Source organism: Spinacia oleracea, chromosome 3 (assembly GCF_020520425.1).
Source record: "Spinacia oleracea cultivar Varoflay chromosome 3, BTI_SOV_V1, whole genome shotgun sequence".
In the NCBI taxonomy this organism is placed as follows: Eukaryota; Viridiplantae; Streptophyta; class Magnoliopsida; order Caryophyllales; family Amaranthaceae; genus Spinacia; species Spinacia oleracea.
Window position 1 is genome coordinate 48,740,292 of NC_079489.1, and position 16,151 is coordinate 48,756,442.

Here is a 16,151-nt window from a genome sequence, read left to right on the forward strand (position 1 = left end):
TAATTCCGGAAACGGAAATATTAAATATTTGTTCGAAACGGAAATTAATTCCGGAATCGGAAATATTAAATATTGTTCGTATCGGAAATAGATTCCGGAAATGGAAATTTAATCGGAAGCGTATCGTACGAATTAGCATCGGACGAGGCTTGCCGGACGAAGGCCCAGCACGAAGCCGGGGCCATCGCCCAGCAAGCATGCGCGCCACAAGCCCAGCCAAGGCAGCGCCCAGGCCTACCGCAAGGCAGGCCCAGCGCGCGCCAAGGGCCACGGCTGCGTGGGCCGTGATGCGCGGGCTGCTGCTCGCACGCGCATGGGCAGCCCTTGTGGCTGCCGTGTGTGTGTGAGTTTGTGCTCATGCGTGATTCCTGAATCTGCAAGAGTCAGTGTATGATTAAATGTCTATTCCTAATTGGATAAATTAATTAAATAGAATTCATGTAGGATTCTAATTCCAATTAATTCGCATCCTACTAGGATTACGATTCCTATTCCATAACTCTATAAATAAAGGCCTAGGGGTCATAATTTATACATAAGTTTCAAAGTATTCAAAAGTGAGTTTTTTGAGAGAAAATTAAAACACATCTTGCTCATAAAAGTGCCGAATTTTCTAGTACCTTAAGGGCGATTCTAGTTGGTCAATCTTAAGGCGGATCCGGACGTGCTGTGGACTATCTACGGAGGGACGACACTTGGAGTCCTAAAAGACTTGTTCTTGTTCGGTTCGGGCGCAGCTAGGGAAGGCACGCAACAAAGAGTATGCATCTAATTATGCTATATGATTATGTGTAAATAATATGTTTCCTGGGTTAATGGTTGTTTCCGCATGATCTATGTAAATGTCATATGTATCATAACCTAACAGGATTAATAAAAGAAAATCGGCCAAAGGTTGGATTAATATTACCAAATTTTCCTTCCTTCTTTGCTTCAGTGCTTGTTTGCTGGAGTTTAGAGTTTTATTCTTTTTTACTATGATTATTTTGTTTACTTTAGAGTTTTTTTTAATTATCAGGGGTATAATGGACTATTATTGGGGGAACACCAAAAGTGTGATTACTAAAATGCCATCGTCTCTTCCCTTATATAATAGACTAGTCTTATATGCACGTGATGCGTGCGAAATTATTAAAAAAAACTCAAATATTGTTGTTACAACTATCACAACAAATATTAAACACCAAAAAAATCATTCACAAAATTCATATTTAAAAACAATGAGGTCATTTGCAAAATTACAACACCGTACATGAAAATGTTTCCACCACCAATCTATTAGAGTACATGAAAATGTTTCAAGAGTAAAATTAAAAATTATATAAACCTCGTACATTAGAGCAACAAAACATAATCACATCAGAAACCCTCACGCACAATTACAACACCGCACAATCCCACACCCAAAACTGCCATAACAGTGCTAAAATCGTAGTCGAAAGTCGATAATATCATCAGCAGTGACGAGATCGGTGGCTTCAATTTGGCATTAATTCATTAAATATTCTCCTAGTCTTGAAATTTCAGTGAGAAAAAACATAATTCACATTCAGGGAAAATGAACATTTCAAATTAAAATAAACTTCTTATCCCTCCCCAAAATAATTTATCTCATTCTGATTTAAAAGATCTAATATTTCGGGGACGGTGAAGATAGAATCTGATTCACATTTTCCTTTTCTGTTAAACAGAAAAATACATTTCATCAACTTTTTTCAAGTCAATTCATGGGTCTAAATCTCTTCTATATAAACAAAGCCGACACCGCGAACATGGATTGCATGGTTACACAACTCATCATAGTTACCTACAAAGGAACAAGATTCTCGTGCACAATTCCTCGGTTTTGAGTTCATATAATTTTGAGTGTCCTCTTCAATTACTCTCTCCTCCAATACATCTCCTGAAGGAAATAATGCCCTTGTTCCAAGTATGCATTCAATGCTAAGTCTAATAAATGCGGTTCAGTATTAATTAATTATGCAAGTTACACTACAACAAAATAAGCATTTAATAGCGCTTTTTTCAATGAATGACAGAGCTTTTAAAGCGCTGTTAATTAGCAGCGCTGTTAAAAGAATGACAGCGCTTTTTAAAAGCGCTGTCATTTTTTCTTCATTTAGTAGCATTCAATATATAAGCGCTATTAAAGCTTCAGTATGGCGGGAAAGTTTATGATTAATTTAATTTAAATTAATTAATAGCGTGTAACTAAAAAGCGTTGTTGTTTAAGTGCATTTTAAAAAATTTGTCGGGCTTTTTTTAAATTTTAATTTTTAATTATTAAATACCTATAATAAAATATAAAAATATTTTATAACCTACAAATCAAATTGAATATATATAAAATCCAACTTCATTTCTATCATATCAAACAAACGTCTCGATGTCTCGTACATAACTTAAAATCATATATGCCTAAATACACAGTAGAATAAAAACACACTAGAAAACAGAAAGAAGTATCCTTGTCATACAGTACTTCTTTTAATTTCAAACCAATAAAATTAAATTAAAACGTTCTAGAGAAATTCTACTCGAAAAACATAATTAATACATCACAATATTCACACGAGAAGAACATGACACGTCCATTGAGCTCTGACTTCATCAATTTGTCCTTGATCATAATTCGAAACATTGCAATCATGAAAGTACTACCAAATGAGAAAATTAACATAATTAAGTGACAATGCATATAATAATGTCTAGGCTTAATTGAACAAAGAAAAATACATACATCTTCAAATATTCGAGTTTGCTTATGGTCGATGATCTCTTTCACGTATCTCATGACATAATATCCAGAATCCATGACATTTACACAGGCAAAATACAATCAATTACTTTCGAATACTTTAAAAAACAAATAAAATTTGCAATAAACATAAATCATAGGACATACTTGTATCTGTATCCACTTGGTGCTCATTTTAATTTTCTTCAATAATCCTTGTTCAGTTTAAAAGTGCTCTGCAAACAAAACCAACATATATTATACATCTATACTTTACAGAGACTTAGTTCCAGTGCCAGAAATGGGAGTTTAGCTCAACTAGAAGCTGCGTCTGCACACTATAAGACAACATATATTATACATCTATACTTTAGTGTTGAATAAGAGTATATAATCTGAGATCAGCTAGATGTTTTGTCTGCAGAATTGGATAAAGAAATCAATCATTGTAATCAGAAAAGAACGCCGTCATCTGCAGGGGGTAAACCATCTAATGCGTTGCCTACTAATGAACAATAGAGAATTCCTGGTGCACAGGCTGTACCTCCTGCATTTCCTATTAATGAACAACAGAATTCATATGAGAAATGAACTGAAGGAGTGTGTATTTCTCTCTGAAGTTTTCACTTAAAAAACAAGTCACTTAAAGTCATACTTCATCCGGAAAACCCTGCTGTATTTTCAAATGGAAAGGAACTCTTAAATATAGTTCAACGGTAAGAAAACAAACTGTTGAACTCGAAATGGAAAGGAACGCTTGTATTTAAAAAATTATAACTTGAAGCCCCAAGACCCACCCTCGGCAAGGAGTGATTGTTATTGGTTAGTTGTAAAACAAAATTTAGTCTTGCATATTTCTTGTATATTCCGTAACAAATAGTACTACGTCTGTAACAATTTCAGATGCTAAAGAGATCCAAACGGAGCTTTAGGTGATGGTTCGTTTGTGCATCTCTTTTGAGAAGGGTTGGCCCTTATGCTTAACGACTTGTACTTACGCAGAAGTATGATAATTCAGGAATGGGTTGTTTCTAGATTACCGTCACTAATGTTAACTCAAAGCCAAGGTAGAAATGGACCATATACCTAGAAGTTGAACTACATGGAAATGCAGCAGCAAATATGTATTTTGAAGGAAGTTAAAAGACAGAAAAAAAAAACACAAACGCCACACCTCACTCAATGAAGATAAGCATCCGCCAGATAAAACAAAGATCACCCAATAGCTCCATAGTCATCTGATTCTCCAGTTAGTCAGTTATCGGCGCTTTATCAAGCGAATAAGAGTGCAGATTCTTGTGGCATCCTCTTCATCTTCATCTTCATCTTCATCATCATCATTTCTGTTGTTAGCCTTCTCATACTCTGCTAGTCGGCTTCACTTGAGTCTCCAATTTCTTTTTCCTGCAGATTTAATACATAGGTATTCTAGTTTTGTCAGAATAGTGCAGCATTTTTCACATTTTTAATCAAACACAATTACAAACTAGCATAAAAGGTAAAAATCACATCCAAATCCGGACATGGGGGAACAGAGATAAAATATAAAAGGGAGAAAACAAACAAGTGTGATACTCTAACCAGACAAATTTGCACACTTTTATTTCTTACAAAAACAGCTAAAAAATGCAGGGAATTTCAACTAATAAGCACAGAAATTTATCTTCATAGTCGAGGCAATTCGAGTAATCAAATCATTCAAAGGTAAGCAGATATGACAGCGTAAATACTAGCAAACTACTCAAGGACTCTTGAAAAATGGCTTTCCCCTCCACCCACCACCCAAACTGTACAGTCTAGCATCAGTATATGAATAAGACACGTTGAAATGGTTGACAAACAGCAGCCACTCACTTCAACCTCTATTTTCCCCTTGTGCTCAAAGCCACAAACTATTTTATACTATGTTACTTGGACTCAGGTATCCATGTCTGACAACTAAAGAAAACTAAGAATTCTTCCATATTTGTTGTGTTTGGCCTTGCTGTTGTTGTGTGTAGAAGGTGCATTGCACTTAATTTGTCCTATTTGGATCATTTCAGTTCGATTCTACAGTATCTAGTTTCAATTAGCATATTCATTAGCATGTATGGGGTCATATAAGTCACAAGGTACAATATACAAATCCAGTTGCACATATTAGTCTTTTAAGTCATATAAGTCATTAGATACAATAATCAAATTCAGTTGCACATATAAGCTTAGAAAGTCTGCACCTCAATAAGTCATAATTCAGTTGCACATATAAGCTTAGAAATTACATATGCTAGTGAGACAAGATAAATACAAATACCATCAAACAACTTGAAATCAATTTAAGTAATCATTCGATGAATCGAAAATCATAATCTATTGATTCAAAGCAGTACTCAGTCTTATTGTTTTCCCCAATTTCTTTCATGAATCTTAGTTCAAGACTATTTTTTTAATCAAGAAATACCAAAGAAAAATACGAATTAATTAACATGCTTTCCTAAATTTAGCATCACAGGCAAAAGAAAAAGGGGGAAAAAAATCTAATCAGCATTTACAAGAATGCAGTAGTCGCATAAAAATGGAAGCTTTGAAACGTAATTCTTACCTTGTGCAGGACACTCGATTGAGAAGGTGTTAGATGCTGAACAAACTCCTAAATCGGTAATGGTGGGAAACCCTAATCAACAAGAATGAACATAATTTGAGAATTTAATCAAGTACAAATTAGTTCAAACCCTAAATCGAACAAATAAAAGTTGGGGGAAAACAACAAAACACAAACCCTAACAAAGAACAGTAAGAAACCTTAAACAATTGATAATTCAAACTCACAATTGATAATTCAACCACAAGAATCCGGGAAAAATGTTCGCCAGATATTATTCTCCGCCGAGAAACAATCGCTGGAGAAGAAGATAAATACGAAAATATCTGGATTTAGATTGAAGTGAAATCTGTAAATTTGGATTTGAGAAATTTCGCTTTGAGTCGAGTTGGATTGGGATTAAACTTTTGAATTCGGATTGGAATTAAACTCTTGAATTCAATTGGTAACAGATCCTTAACCGTGTAAATCGTGGTGGGAGAAGGAAGGAAGAGGTAGAAGTCGTAGAACGTGGGAAGGGTTTTGGTTTTAGCGGTGGAATGCTTTTGGTTTTAGTTAAAGAAAAGCGATGATTGTTTTTATGCATGATTTCATAAAACTTTTGATAAATACTAATAACAGGCTAACATCTGAAGGAAATAATGCCCTTGGTCCAAGTATGCATTCTATGATAAGTCTAATAAATGCGGTTCAGTATTAATTAACAAGTTAATAATTCAGTGAGATCAAGTGAGCTGAATGCCTAGCTAGAGGCCGCTCCAGTTCAAGTGGAATTAATGATATTAATCCACAGCTTACTCTTGACTGAACCCGTAGGGTCACACAAATAGTACGTAAACGGATCAAGTATTTAATGGCATTAAATACTCCATCTATGAATATTCGGAATCGACGGATCTTGGTTTCAGTGGGAGCTGAGATCGTCACAGGCAAGAAATGAATACTCCGGAAACGATGATATTACCGGAAACGGAAATATGGATCGTATCGGAAATATAAATATTATCCAAGTCGTAGATGTTGCCGGAAACGGAAACATGGTACGTATCGGAAAATATTATCGGAAATGGAAATATTGCCAGAATCGGAAATATTGCCGGAAACGGAAATATTATCAGAATCGGAAATATTATCGGAATCGGAAAATAATTCCGGAAACGGAAATATTAAATATTTGTTCGAAACGGAAATTAATTCCGGAATCGGAAATATTAAATATTGTTCGTATCGGAAATGAATTCCGGAATCGGAAATTTAATCGGAAGCGTATCGTACGAATAAGCATCGGACGAGGCCTGCCGGACGAGGGCCCAACAATAAGCCAGGCCATCGCCCAGCAAGCCAAGCGCGCCACACGAACGGCCAGGCCCAGCGCAAGGCCAGGCCCAGCAGGGCGAGGCAGCGCGCACAGCGCGCGCAGCGCGCGCAGGAGCTACGTGGGCTTGTAGCTCGCGTAGGCCTCGCTGCGTGGGCTGCTGCTCGCACGCACGCGCTTGGGCGGCCCATCGTGGCTGCCGTGTGTGTGTGCGTGAGTGTTTGTGTTCATGCACGATTCCTAAAACATGCAGAGTTCGGTTAATGATTAAATTCCTAATTCTATTAGATAAATTAATTAATTAGAGTTCTTATAGGATTCTAGGTTTAATTAATTTGTATCTGAATAGGATTCCAATTCCCTTTCCATACCCCTATAAATATGTGGCCTGGGTTCACAATTTATAACGAGTTTCAAAGTATTCAAAGTGAGTTTTTGAGAGAAAAATTCAATCACACATCTTGCTCAAAAGTGCCGAAAATTCTAGTACCTTAAGGGCGATTCTAGTTGGTCAATCTTAAGGCGGATCCGGACGTGCTGTGGACTATCTACGGAGGGACGACACTTGGAGTCCTAAAGACTTGTTCTTGTTCGGTTCGGGCGCAGCTAGGGAGGGCACGCAACAAAGAGTATGCATCTAAATTATGCTATATGATTATGTGTAAATAATATGTATTCCTGGGTTAATGGTTGTTTCCGCATGATTTATGTAATATCATATGTATCATAACCTAACAGTGGTATCACGAGCCCCTTATTATTTTCATAATCTAATTTGCATAAACATGGTTAAATATTACAAATTTGCAAGAATTAAAAGGGGTGATTAATTTTCGTAATTGTTAATTAATTGCAAATTGCGTTTATTTAATTATACGTACGCAGTTTTTCGGCGGTTTCTTCGTTACTCATCCAAATCGAGTGATTTTTGTGTCAATTCCGCATGTAAAAGGCATTCTAAAATTTTGACAAAAACAGTATTTTTCTGCCGAACCCAGAATTCTCAAATTCGAAGCCTAACTATGACTTTTCGAAGGTTTTAGTTTTTCGAATGCAAAATTTCGTAAATTTAAGATGTTAAATTAAATATTTGCGATTCTTGTTGATAAATCTTGAATTTTTGATTGACCTACTATATATGTTTAACAAGTTTGAATGCCTAGCCTTGTTAATTATGCAATCTAATTTGTAATTATGAATAATTTGTTGAAAATTAGAATAATTTAGAATTAATTTGATTTTCATAATTAATTATAATTTAATTAGAAACCTATGATTAAAAACCACCATAAAAATTGTAAATTTATGATAAATTTTAAATTTTTATGACCTAGACTTGAATCCATGTAAATCGGAAATCAATTGAATAATAAATTTTCGATTTTTTCGCCCTAAAATTATGAAATTAATATTATTTATTAATTTGTCATTAATTTTAAATATAAATTTTAAATTTTTATGCGATTCGTTCATAAAACTTGCACGCACAAAGCAATGGACGCTTCGTGTTACCCTTAAGGGGTGTTGTATAGTGCGGGCATGCGACGACGAGCAAGGGAGCTCGTCGCCCGTGCGGCACGAATGCAATGAGCAAGGGCGTAGTGCACGAGCACAAGGCAGCAGCCCTGCCTTGTGTCGTGTGCCACGAGCTATGAACAAATGGGCATGGGCGAAAGGCAAGCCAAGGCAGTCGCGTGTGGGCAGCAAGCGAGCTGCGCCACAACGCGCACTGCCTCGCGCAAGAGCGCGCAGCCTCGCGCGCAGCGAGCGCAAGCTCGCGTGCCACGAGCGCTGCGCCCAGCGTTGCTCGCGCGCACAGCGAGCGATGTCGCGCGCCTAGCGAGCGATGTCGCGCGCACAGCGAGCGATGGCTCGCGCGCACAGCGAGCGATGTCGCGCGCACAGCGAGCGATGGCTCGCGCGCACAGCGAGCAATGGCTCGCGCGCACAGCGAGCGCTGGCGAGCGCGCACAGCGAGCGCTGGCGAGCGCGCACTGCGAGCGATGGCTCGCGTGCGACGAGCGCTGGCGCGCGCGCAGCGAGCACCACAGCGTGCGATGGCTTGCGATTGGTAGAGCAGCAGCTATGCGACGAGCGCATGGGCTGCGCGCATATGGCCAGCAATGGCTGTATGCGTGCGGCCCATGGGCGTGCAATGCGTAGGGTGTTTCCGTTACGATTAGATCGTTTTGAATGTTTAATTTGAAAATTTCAGTTCACGTAATTTTAATTAATTTTAAAATTAATAATTTAAATTATTTTCTTGGATTTTAATTTTGAATATTGTAATTATAATAAATGTTATTTATTCTAATTATTTTACTAAAATTAAAATCATGAATTAATTTAAATAACGACTGAAATTAAATTAAACTTTTTGGATTCAATTATAAATTTATATGAGCTTTAAATTTTAATTAAAATTGTATGTTTCCGGTTAGACTAGAAATACATTTTTATGTTTAAAATTAGTAAAGCATATGAATTTATTGGTTTAAGTGGGAGCGCTTTTTAGTCATAAACTCTTGATTAGGTCTACAAATCCTTAAGGTTAAAACAACTTGATTAGAATTAATAAGGACTGAATAATTGGTAGATTATTGGTGCCCTTGATTAATTGCTGCAAATATTTACGTGATGCATAATGTGTTTTACTAACCAGCTAAGTGGGCCATTCATGATAATGAATGGGTGAATGGTATATATTGTATATGTACTGTTTTGCAGGTTATGAAGTGACTAGTATGGCCCAAATAGGATAGAAAATATGGTCTGCGTACCATTAATTTGAATGTAATTGGTCTAAAGTACCAAAGTTATTTTTCAATTCAAATATGGTCTGCGAACAATCAAATAGTTGTAATTAGTTATAGCTTATTCTATTTGAAGAAAATGGTGCCTCCCACGGAGATTTTCAAGACGGACTTTGAAGTCAAAGCTTCAAGATGAAGTCGGGCCATACTAGATCACATTTATCTTATGCATGTTTAAGTTATTTATTGCTTTTAAATATGTCTTAAAATGCATGAGATCAAAAGCTTGATTATGTTGCATGATTAAGGATTTTAGTTCACTTAAAATCTAACCAACATAGTAAGAGCCTTAAGTTCCAAACTTAAAAATTGAGTTAAAAGGTGCCATGCCAAAATATACACTTGCTTGGATATCCTTTACATCAATCTAGTAATAGTTTTCGCTCAGCGAGGTGTTACTTATTGGTCCTAAAGGGGCAAGGTACACAAATAATTGTGAGTACATGTTAGTTTTGGTGAAACTCAACGATATAAGTAAGGAGTCCTTTTATGTCGTGGCAAAATCGATAGGTTTACCTAATAAGTTCTTAGACGTACCTATCAACCAAGAGTAGTTTCTAGACTATTAGCAAAAGGCTTTTGCTTACCTAAGATGTTCTAGGATTAAGTCGACAAACTGTGCTTAGTTCTTCAATGATTTTAGGATCTTGGAATCATTTTATTCACACCTGCCGGAACACATAACTTGAATAAAATGCTTAATAAACATTGAATTATGCATGTATGCTAGAATTTAAGTTTATTAAGAGAAACTGTGAATGGTTATTTATTTGTTTATTCTTTTCAATTGTAGTTTTTAATATGGCAAACAACAATTCATTCAACATTCGATCAATTCTCGAAAAGGAGAAGTTGAACGGGAAAAACTTCCTTGACTGGCAAAGGAACTTGCAAATAGTTCTTATGCAGGAAGAAAAGGAGTATGTCCTAGATGAGGCGATGCCCGAAGCTGCAGGCGACGGGGTCACTCAGGCAGCCCTCAATCGTTGGATTGATGCCAACAAGGATGTGAAATGTCTAATGCTCGCCACCATGAGTGCGGATCTGCAGAAAACATTCATCAACTCAGATGCTTTCACAATCATCAGTGAGTTGAAGAACATGTTCCAAGATCTGGCTCGAGTCGAAAGATTCGAGACTCATAGGCAAATTCTTGAGACCAAGCTTAAGAAAGGCGAGCCCGTAAGTCCACATGTTCTCAAAATGATTGGACTCATTGAGAATATGAGTCGGCTGGATCAGCAATTTTCTCAGGAAATGGCTATAGACACCATCCTCCATTCTCTTCATAGCGGGTATGATCAGTTCAAACTGAACTACAGTATGAATAGTCTGGACAAAACGCTCACTGAGCTTCACGGTATGCTGAAGACCGCTGAAAAGACGCTCAAAAGTGATAAGCAGGATGTGCTTATGGTGCGTGGGGGCAAGTTCAAGAAATCTGGAAAGAAGAGGAATGCTAAGAAAGGTGGCAACAAGGCCAGCCCAACTAAGCAAACTGGCGCCAAATCTGTAAAGAGGAAGGTCAGTCAACCCACTTCTGAATCCGAATGCTTCTACTGCAAGAAGAAGGGGCATTGGAAGAGAGATTGCTTGAAGCTAAAGGAAGATCAGAAGAACGGAACAGTCGTTCCATCTTCAGGTATTTTCGTTATAGACTGTATACTTGCTAATTCAACTTCTTGGGTATTAGATACAGGTTGTGGCTCACACTTATGTTCCAATCCACAGGGACTAAGAAGAAGTAGAAAGTTAAGCAAGGGTGAAGTCGACCTACGAGTGGGAAATGGAGCACGGATTGCTGCATTAGCTGTAGGAACTTACTATTTGTCGTTGCCCTCCGGGCTAGTTTTGGAACTGGAAGAATGTTTCCATGTTCCAAGTCTTACTAAAAACATCATTTCAGTTTCTTGCTTAGATGCTAAGGGATTTTCCTTTTTAATAAAAGACAATAGTTGTTCGTTTTATTTTAAAGAGATGTTTTATGGATCTGCTAGATTAGTCAATGGACTTTATTTATTAGATCACGACAAACAAGTATATAACATAAATACCAAAAAGGCCAAAAAGAATGATTCAGATCTCACCTATCTGTGGCATTGTCGATTAGGCCATATAAACTTGAAACGCTTAGAAAGACTTCAAAAGGAAGGAATTCTAGAACCATTTGACTTAGAGGATTATGGTAAATGCGAATCATGTTTACTTGGCAAAATGACAAAGCAACCTTTCTCTAAAGTTGGAGAAAGAGCAAATGAACTATTGGGTTTAATCCATACAGATGTATGTGGACCAATGAGTACAAATGCTAGAGGTGGTTTCAGCTACTTTATCACTTTTACTGATGACTTCAGTAGGTATGGTTATGTCTACCTAATGAAGCATAAGTCTGAATCCTTTGACAAATTCAAGGAATTTCAGAGTGAAGTAGAGAATCAATTAGGCAAGAAGATTAAGGCACTGCGGTCTGATAGAGGCGGTGAATATCTGAGCTATGAATTTGATGACCATCTGAAAGAATGTGGAATTCTATCAGAATTGACTCCTCCTGGAACACCACAATGGAATGGTGTGTCGGAACGAAGGAACAGAACCTTGCTAGACATGGTCAGGTCAATGATGGGTCAGGCCGAACTTCCATTAGAATTTTGGGGACATGCACTAAATACAGCTGCACTCACTATAAATAGAGCTCCGTCTAAAGCTGTCGAAAAGACTCCATACGAATTATGGTTTGGAAAGCCTCCAAATGTGTCTTTTCTTAAGATTTGGGGATGTGAAGTATACGTCAAACGATTAATTTCAGACAAACTTCATCCAAAATCTGACAAATGTATCCTTGTGGGCTATCCAAAGGAAACAAAGGGGTATTACTTCTACAATACATCTGAGAACAAGGTGTTTGTTGCTCGAGATGGTGTCTTTTTGGAGAAGGATCACATTTCCAAAATGACAAGTGGGAGAAAAGTAGACCTCGAAGAAATTCGAGTCGAACAACAAACTCTAGAGAATGCTCAAGATGACATTCAGGATGAAACTCAGAGATCTTTAGAAGAATCTGGTGAGAATCATGGTCAATCTAGAAATGTTACCCCGCGTAGATCGCAAAGATATAGATCTCAACCGGAAAGGTACTTAGGTATTTTGACGAACGAGAGCTATGACGTTCTATTACTTGAAAGTGATGAACCTGCGACTTACAAACAAGCTATGACGAGCCCTAGCTCCAAGCAATGGCAAGAAGCCATGCAATCTGAATTAGACTCCATGTCTGAAAACCAAGTATGGGATTTGGTCGATTTGCCAGATGGCTACCAAGCCATTGGAAGCAAATGGGTTTTCAAACTGAAAAGGGACAAGGATGGGAAACTTGAAGTTTTCAAAGCTAGATTGGTTGCAAAAGGTTACAGGCAAGTCCACGGTGTGGATTACGATGAAACCTTTTCACCAGTTGCAATGCTAAAGTCTATTCGGATAATGTTAGCAATCGCTGCATATTACGATTACGAAATATGGCAGATGGATGTCAAAACTGCTTTCTTAAACGGCGTTTTAACAGAAACTGTGTTTATGACACAGCCTGAAGGTTTTGAGGATCCAAAGAATGCTAAAAAGGTATGCAAGCTAAAGAAATCAATCTACGGATTGAAGCAGGCATCCAGGAGCTGGAATATACGTTTTGATGAAGCAGTCAGTGACTTTGGTTTTATCAAGAACGCGGACGAATCTTGTGTATACAAGAAGGTCAGTGGGAGCAAAATTGCTTTCCTAGTATTATATGTCGACGACATATTACTTATCGGAAATGACATTCCTATGTTGAACTCTGTCAAGATTTGGCTTGGGAAATGTTTTTCGATGAAGGATCTAGGAGAAGCACAGTACATATTGGGCATCAAGATTTACAGAGATAGATCTAAAAAGATGATTGGACTTAGTCAAAGCACTTATATCAATAAGGTACTTGATAGGTTCAAGATGGCGGACTCCAAGCGAGGCTACCTACCCATGTCTCATGGAATGACTCTAAGCAAGACTCAGTGCCCAAAAACACTTGATGAGCGTAGACGAATGAATGGGATTCCATATGCATCATTGATTGGTTCAATAATGTATGCTATGATATGTACACGCCCGGATGTTGCGTACGCACTCAGTGCTACGAGCAGATACCAGTCAGACCCAGGAGAGGCGCATTGGACTGCTGCCAAGAACATTCTGAAGTACCTGAAAAGGCACAAAGATGACTTCCTGGTCTATGGTGGAGATGATGAATTAATTGTTAAAGGCTATACAGACGCAAGTTTCTAAACCGACAAAGATGATTTCAGATCACAGTCTGGGTTTGTCTTCTGCCTCAACGGAGGAGCAGTAAGCTGGAAAAGTGCTAAGCAAAGCACCATTGCGGATTCTACAACTGAAGCGGAGTACATTGCTGCACATGAAGCAGCAAAGGAAGCTATATGGCTAAGGAAGTTCATAGGTGAACTTGGTGTAGTCCCCTCCATTAAAGGACCAATAGCCCTGTATTGTGACAATAACGGAGCTATTGCACAGGCAAAAGAGCCTAGACACCACCAGAGAGTCAAGCATGTACTTCGTAGATTTCACCTTCTACGAGAGTTCGTTGAAAGAAAAGAATCGAGATAAGCAAGATTGGAACTGATGACAACATATCAGATCCATTAACTAAACCTCTGCCGCAAGCGAAGCACAACTCGCACACTGCAGCTATGGGAATCAGGCATATTGGAGAATGGCTTTGATGTCTCTGTTTAATGTTTTAAAGTTTTAGAGTTTAAATCTTTGTAAAACATTATTGGTTAATCATTCACAATAAATGAAAAGAATTCATTTTTCCATTTAATTTGTGGTTTATTAAATGATGAGTCCCTTCAATTTGACGACATATTCAAGATAGACGGTCAGGACCAGTCCTGTGACTAAGAAATGTCTATCAAGTGAACTTGAATGTAAAAGGTTGAAAATGGTCCTAATCGGAGTTTTCTATAAAATTGGACGCATAGAAAACGTTAGACGATTAGAATGCAAGATGACTAGTAGTTCTGTTTCTTGAACTATGTGGACATGGCAATGTCATAATCATTTGCATAGATACTTACTTTGGGAAGACTAGTATCGGACAAGACCTATGAAACTTTACTGTAAGAGATGAAAATCTGTCATAAGTAAATTTCATTAAATTATTAGACACTAAATCCTCAATACCTGAGTGATTTGAGATTACTTGTTTGAGAACTGGTTGCTTTGACGTTGACCAACCGTCGCACCGTAAAAGGAGGCTATAAAGGCAACGCTCAGGTAATCACCTATCAAACGAAGTCTAATCTCAAGATCGCAAGATTGAGATTGTCCTCCCATAAATCGGGATGAGATGCTTAAAAGTTGTACAAGGCCACTCGGAGAGCTAGAAACTGTGAAATGCATGGCCGTGCTCGGATGAATCATAGGCTATGATTATCTGTTTATTTGATCAGTTGAACTCTGAAACCGAGGAACACCTCTGGACATAATAAGGATGACAACTCTTACCTTATGTTCAAGAGCAAGCATCGAGCGACAAAGGAATTAGGAAATGCACACTTGTCCCTAAGGACAAGTGGGAGACTGAAGGAAATAATGCCCTTGGTCCAAGTATGCATTCTATGATAAGTCTAATAAATGCGGTTCAGTATTAATTAACAAGTTAATAATTCAGTGAGATCAAGTGAGCTGAATGCCTAGCTAGAGGCCGCTTCAGTTCAAGTGGAATTAATGATATTAATCCACAGCTTACTCTTGACTGAACCCGTAGGGTCACACAAATAGTACGTAAACGGATCAAGTATTTAATGGCATTAAATACTCCATCTATGAATATTCGGAATCGACGGATCTTGGTTTCAGTGGGAGCTGAGATCGTCACAGGCAAGAAATGAATACTCCGGAAACGATGATATTACCGGAAACGGAAATATGGATCGTATCGGAAATATAAATATTATCCAAGTCGTAGATGTTGCCGGAAACGGAAACATGGTACGTATCGGAAAATATTATCGGAAATGGAAATATTTCCAGAATCGGAAATATTGCCGGAAACGGAAATATTGTCAGAATCGGAAATATTATCGGAATCGGAAAATAATTCCGGAAACGGAAATATTAAATATTTGTTCGAAACGGAAATTAATTCCGGAATCGGAAATATTAAATATTGTTCGTATCGGAAATGAATTCCGGAATCGGAAATTTAATCGGAAGCGTATCGTACGAATAAGCATCGGACGAGGCCTGCCGGACGAGGGCCCAGCACGAAGCCAGGCCATCGCCCAGCAAGCCAAGCGCGCCACACGAACGGCCAGGCCCAGCGCAAGGCCAGGCCCAGCAGGGCGAGGCAGCGCGCACAGCGCGCGCAGCGCGCGCAGGAGCTACGTGGGCTTGTAGCTCCCGTAGGCCTCGCTGCGTGGGCTGCTGCTCGCACGCACGCACATGGGCGGCCCATCGTGGCTGCCGTGTGTGTGTGCGTGAGTGTTTGTGTTCATGCACGATTCCTAAAACATGCAGAGTTCGGTTAATGATTAAATTCCTAATTCTATTAGATAAATTAATTAATTAGAGTTCTTATAGGATTCTAGGTTTAATTAATTTGTATCCGAATAGGATTTCAATTCCCTTTCCATACCCCTATAAATATGTGGCCTG

The 16,151-nt window shown here is 38.3% G+C and overlaps 1 long non-coding RNA gene across 2 annotated transcripts; it reads right to left on the reverse strand.

Moving 5' to 3' along the window:
* Nucleotides 1–3,788: 3,788 nt before the first annotated feature.
* Nucleotides 3,789–5,877, reverse strand: LOC110793987 (uncharacterized). 2 transcript variants are annotated; one of them, XR_002534856.2, is made up of 3 exons: nt 5,546–5,877; nt 5,319–5,390; nt 3,789–4,141 (listed from the first exon to the last, which is right to left on the reverse strand). It is a non-coding gene; the product is annotated as an uncharacterized lncRNA (long non-coding RNA). The 2 variants fall into 2 exon arrangements; XR_008929365.1 differs by lacking the exon at nt 5,546–5,877 and having other exon boundaries at nt 5,319–5,473.
* Between the last annotated feature and the right edge of the window lie 10,274 nt (nt 5,878–16,151).